The sequence below is a fragment of the Schistocerca americana genome, chromosome 1 (genome assembly GCF_021461395.2).
Source record: "Schistocerca americana isolate TAMUIC-IGC-003095 chromosome 1, iqSchAmer2.1, whole genome shotgun sequence".
Taxonomy (NCBI): domain Eukaryota; kingdom Metazoa; phylum Arthropoda; class Insecta; order Orthoptera; family Acrididae; genus Schistocerca; species Schistocerca americana.
The window spans coordinates 942,044,591-942,050,235 of record NC_060119.1 but is presented as its reverse complement, the minus strand read 5'-3'; the positions used below and the strand labels follow the sequence as shown (position 1 = coordinate 942,050,235).

At 43.2% G+C, this 5,645-nt stretch overlaps 1 pseudogene; it reads right to left on the bottom strand.

The window, feature by feature from the left end:
• Positions 1-3,255: 3,255 nt before the first annotated feature.
• Positions 3,256-3,373, bottom strand: LOC124556580 (annotated as a pseudogene).
• Between the last annotated feature and the right edge of the window lie 2,272 nt (positions 3,374-5,645).

Genomic DNA, 5,645 nt, shown 5'->3' with positions numbered 1-5,645 from the left:
GCTTACAGTGCTGCTGAAGGCAGAAGGCAGAAAGAAGGTGTGGTTTCACCACGACGGGCGCCCCAGCGCACTTATACAGGTCCGTTAGGCTTCTTTCGCTGGAGCTACATAAAAGCAGAGCTGTATTCTATCCTTATTGATTCGGAGGCGGAATTGGTTGCAAAAACTCTTGCAGCAGCCACTCAGATGCAGAACACGCCACGCATTTTCCAACGAACTCCCTGCTACGTCGACACCGGCTCCTCACTGTTAATGGTGCTCATTTCGAACATTTATTATAATGTAATCGTGATCAGAACAAGAAAGACATGAAAACGTATAGGCTAATATCGTTTTATTCTCGGTCACACGTAATAGCCTCCTGCATACTCGGTACTCCAACAATATGCGTTTTCGACATATGCTTGCATTACGAAATTATTTCTTTTTGTCTCCGTCAGCAGCCTATTAGTTTGGGCACTAAATTTTTGAACATCCTGTATTTACTCGCAGACACCGAACGAGGTGGAGCAGTTGCTAACAGACTGGATTCACGTTCGGGAGAACGATTCTTCAAATTTTCGTCCGATTATCCTGATTTAGACGCTCCACTATTTCTCTGAATCAATCAAGGCAAAAGCCGGGATGGTTCATTTAAAATGCGTAGCTGATGTCCTTCGTCATCTCTAACGAGCTTATTGTCATCCCCCTTCCTTTTATTCACTGACAATCTCTTTTGCTCAAGCGGTTATCTTCAAGTAGCGGATTAATTTTGCTGCCTAAAGCAAGGTTACGAAGTTTGGCTAGACAATAGGAGCAAACTGTTGCATTGTGTCGTAGCCACAGGAAACATGACATATTAACCGACTATAAAAGGTAGAAAGTCTCGATAGACATTAGCAATCTGGTACACTTACATAAGGAAAGAACAGTCTACGTCGCACTTCGTTTATCCACATCAATTTACATTGTATGTGGATCAGTGAAGTGCTATTTAGAAAATCCTCTGCTTACAAAAAATAATAGTTTATCAAGGATTTTAAGTTGCGACGATTTTACATTCGTTCAATTGACGCAGTAGCCCACTCTACAAATGTATGTTCCGCCTTACTGATGCTGTATATGGCTATGGTCGGAGAGAATATTTTAGGCGTAGGTGTCCTGGGTACCATCATTGTCAGAGAGCAGTTTTCCCCGAGACAAAGTACAATTGGTTTTCAGGAAAATTCTCGTCTCATACTGAACCCGTTCTAGTCCAAGCGCTGAATACTTCTCATAGCATAAATGGAAAGTTATTAGTAACAAGAAACCTTATCAGGAGTCTGCGTCAGCAGAAAACTGAAATTAGCTGAAGACGTGCCAAGATGAATGTCCGTTAGAAAATCTGAGACCAGTCTAACTGTAAACACAAGACACATCCGCTGAATGGCCGAACGTTGAATGACTTTTAAGAGTTATTTTGGACAGAATAAACTAAAAATCAAGCACGGAACTCAGGCTTTCTGATTGGTTGGTTGGTTGTTTTTGGGGAAGGAGACCAGACAGCGTGGTCATCGGTCTCATCGGATTAGGGAAGGATGGTGAAGGAAGTCGGCCGTGCCCTTTCAGAGGAACCATCCCGGCATTTGCCTGGAGTGATTTAGGGAAATCACGGAAAACCTAAATCAGGATGGCCGGACGCGGGATTGAACCGTCGTCCTCCCGAATGCGAGTCCAGTGTCTAACCACTGCGCCACCTCACTCGGTGCTCAGGCTTTCTGAGGTCGTGCTGCATATGAAGCAGCCCTAAAGGTTTCCTGGTACCTTTGACTTTTCCAACAACTATTACATTGCATAGGGAATGGTTATTTTATGATTAAATTGAGTAGAAGTGTGAAATTCCGAATTACGTTCTCTTCTCGGATGGCTAATATGGATAGAGCCACTGGAGTGACTTGATAAAGTTTAAGCCAAGATGTATGTTACATTCCGGTGGTAGTCCTCGTGCCAGTAGAAAAGTTAACTACCTGGAGAAACACTTCGGATTTGGATATATTTAAATAAAGATATCGTGTTATTTCCTCGGAAAGTATTACGTTAAGAACTGTGTGAGAGTGAACAAATACTTTCTAGACTTCTTTCCGAATTTTAACTCTGCAGTAATTCAATTACGTTGATTGAAATAAATTGGTGAGTAACAGGGGACGGCAAGGGACGCCCAGTGGTCAAATTTGTCAGATAGCAGCGTGGTTGAAATGGCTCTAACCACTATGGGACTTAACATCTGAGATCATCAGTCCCCTACACTTAGAACTAATTAAACCTGCCTAACCTAAGGACATCACAGACATCCATGCCCGAGGCAGATTCGAACCTGCGACCGTATCAGCCGCGCTGTTCCGGGACGAAGCGCCCAGAACCGCTCGGCCACAGCCGCCGGCCAGATAGCAGCATGATTCGATTCAATAATGCAAGAGAGAACACTGATTAACGGTATCTCGCGATCTGAGTAATGATTGGTGGCCCTCATTAGAACAATATTGTGGTTACACTAGGGAAGGGTTTTGAGCCCAGTCCACAAATAAAATGTTTACTGTGCTGACCGCGGGGCAGTTAGTAACGTGGCACGTGCTTCTCAAATCGTTGGAGTACGTAGACAATGGCGCCAAACATTCTTCATGATCACACAGAAGAAAGAAAAACTTCAGTGCGAAAAATTTCTTCTTTCAATGATTTCAAATATTGACATGAAGTCACAGAAAGTATTCCTTTGGAGCATAGAATTATTCGAAAGTGATTCGTTTATCGCGGAAAGGCCGGAGAGAAAGAAACTAAAAGCAGCTGAAATGTAATGTTTGGTAGGATGAGTGAGGTGACAGACAAATTAGCAAATGAAAAATCGTTAGAAGGAAAAGACGTGTAAAGAACTCTTTGACTAACTTTTATCAGAAGAATGCTAAAGTCATATGAACTGTTAGGTGGATTCTCCGTCAGTGCTTACCAGAACGTTATAACAAAAAGTTTATGTTGTGCAACTTTTATTCATTCATTAGCTGATATCGAGTGCCTAGACGCTTAAAAAAACTTAACTCCTCCCGAACAGGCCATGAAGGCCCAACGGTACCGACCGGCCGCCGTGTTATCCTCAGCCGACAGGCGTGACTGGATGCGGATATGGAGGGGCATTTGGTTATCACACCGCTCTCCCGGCCGTATGTTAGTGTCCGAGACCGGAGCCGCTACTTCTCAATCAAGTAGCTCCTCAGTTTGCCTCACAAGAGCTGAGTGCACCCCGCTTGCCAACAGCGCTCGGCAGACCGGATGGTGACTCATCCAAGTGCTAGCCCAGCCCGACAGCGCTTAACTTCGGTAATCTGACGGGAACCGGTGTTACCACTGCGGCATGGCCATTGGTTCCTAGACCCTTACTAGCTGATAAAATAACATGGCGCTGAGTTGCAGAAGATGATACAGGAGCCACTGTGACCTCTTTCTAAATTGGATATCGAAATGCAGCGGTCGGCGACAGATTCTCGGACTTCGTTTTCAGCCCAAACGCATCACTGTGGCCATGAAGTTTCACTGGAACGCAAAACAAACTCCTTTTCGATTCTGTGCCACCATGGACCTATTATAAAGGATAGAACAAAGTAAACAGTTTCAAAAGAAGTGCATGAAAACAGTGGCAGCCCTGGTCTCTTGCTTCGAAACTCTCATTATTGGAAGACACCCTATTGGACATAGAACAACATAACGGATGTCCCACTTGTTCCGCTCTCATACTCCGTAAGTAAAGAGAACGTTCGGAGATGATTTCGTGTGTCGTTCAGGAAACACAAAATGGCCTGCATGTTCGTCAGACTTAACTGCTTTGGAGTTTCATGTGCGGGAAAAATAAAAAAATGGGTTACCACAAGAAAATGCCGACGGCTACCGAAAATATCAAGTACTGTGTAACAAAGTGGTGTGTAGGGATAAGCCCAAATGAAATTAAACATGTGCTAGTGCTAAAGGGCAAAATTTTGAACACTTGGTACAACACTCACAAAAACAAACAAAAAAAAACGCATGGACCGTACTTGAGTTACTCGTTTGCTAACGTTTTGTACAACAGGGTAGAGGCGGGGTCAGGAATTTTCTCTGCCTCGTGATGGCTGGGTGTTGTGTGCTGTCCTTAGGTTAGTTAGGTTTAAGTAGTTCTAAGTTCTAGGGGACTTATGACCACAGCAGTTGAGTCCCTTAGTGCTCAGAGCCATTTGAACCAACAGGGTAGAAGTTTGTGGGACCCCTTCACCTGACTGTGGGACGTTGGTTTGCGGCGCGCTGTTACCTTGTGTGGTCAAGTTTCACATACGTTGCTTGCGTCGTTGGAGTCCTGTTCGAAGCTGTTTCCAAAAATATGTAATTCCGTTAAAAAGTAACAGTCGGTGTCATAATTCGATTCGAGGTTTAAAATTACTGACGAATATCAGAAAATTCGCCACATTGTCCCGTATAACTTAGCAGAAACCGCTCATCGATGTATCCACTAGTTCTGGATGTATCTGCAATGGCTCGTCTTACCTGCGTCAACCTATAGAAATCAGTCAGAAGTTAGCCCATTCAAAATTGTAAAACAGATCTTCCGCATAGACATCCTACAAAAAGAAACTGTCACAATTTGAAAACTGATTTCTCTGTTGTTGGTAGGTAATTCTCATTTGCGATCATAAATGAAGGTTTTTTAACGCACAAAATACGGCATTTTCATTTGTAAAGAGACTAGAATTCTAAATCATACGCATATCGATATATTTCCAGTAGTGTAATGGTTTTATCTAATTTTACCTTTCTTGGCTGTAAGAAGTTTGTCATACCGTAAGTGATGGTTTTCCGTTAGAAGTTGTTTGAAAGAGTTTAAATCTCTCTTTCATAATCTCCAGTTTCACTAATGTAAAGCACTTACAGTCGCTGGCTGCAACATGAGGACACTAGGGTCCATTCCCGCCTTTTGTATTTATTTATCGTTTAATCGTTGTGATTTCTGCAACTTATTTATTTATGCAATATTATAATTTGCTGGCACTTTGTATGTATTTACAATAAAACAATATTTGCTGCTGAAACGGGTACTTCAGTTCCAAGTGTACTTTCGTATGCACGGAACATTTCTGGTTTCAGCAGCCTGAAACGTTAAGGCAAACTCATGCGAACGATCCAGTAGGGCAAAATATGAGCTCGCGTCGACCCTAACCTCACCGAGTGTGGGTGGCCGACATGGAACGGCTGATCCTGTAGGGCGTTTCGGTTCTCTGAGGCTCCGTGGGGATCTGCTGCGCAGTACTGAGCCACGCCAGTTCACATGACGTTAGGCTCCGCATACGCAAATATTATCACCTGATTATTAACGTGGGCTTTATGATTAAAACGATTATCAATTGACTCACTTCTATGCAGCAAACACATCCCGAAGACATCCTCTGTTATTGCAAAATTTTTAATGGGCCTCTACTGGGATTCGTAACTGGATGTTTGATTTCACGAAGAGCTCCCATTTTTAATCAGCTGAAGTTCCACTGCGACGTGTACTCCACCGCAACGCAAAAAATTTCATCTGGAAATAATTCCTAGTCTGTGGCTAAGCCATTCTGTGCAATGTCTCTACAACTAGAGGTGCTAGTTCACCAAGGTATACAACAGTTTGACAA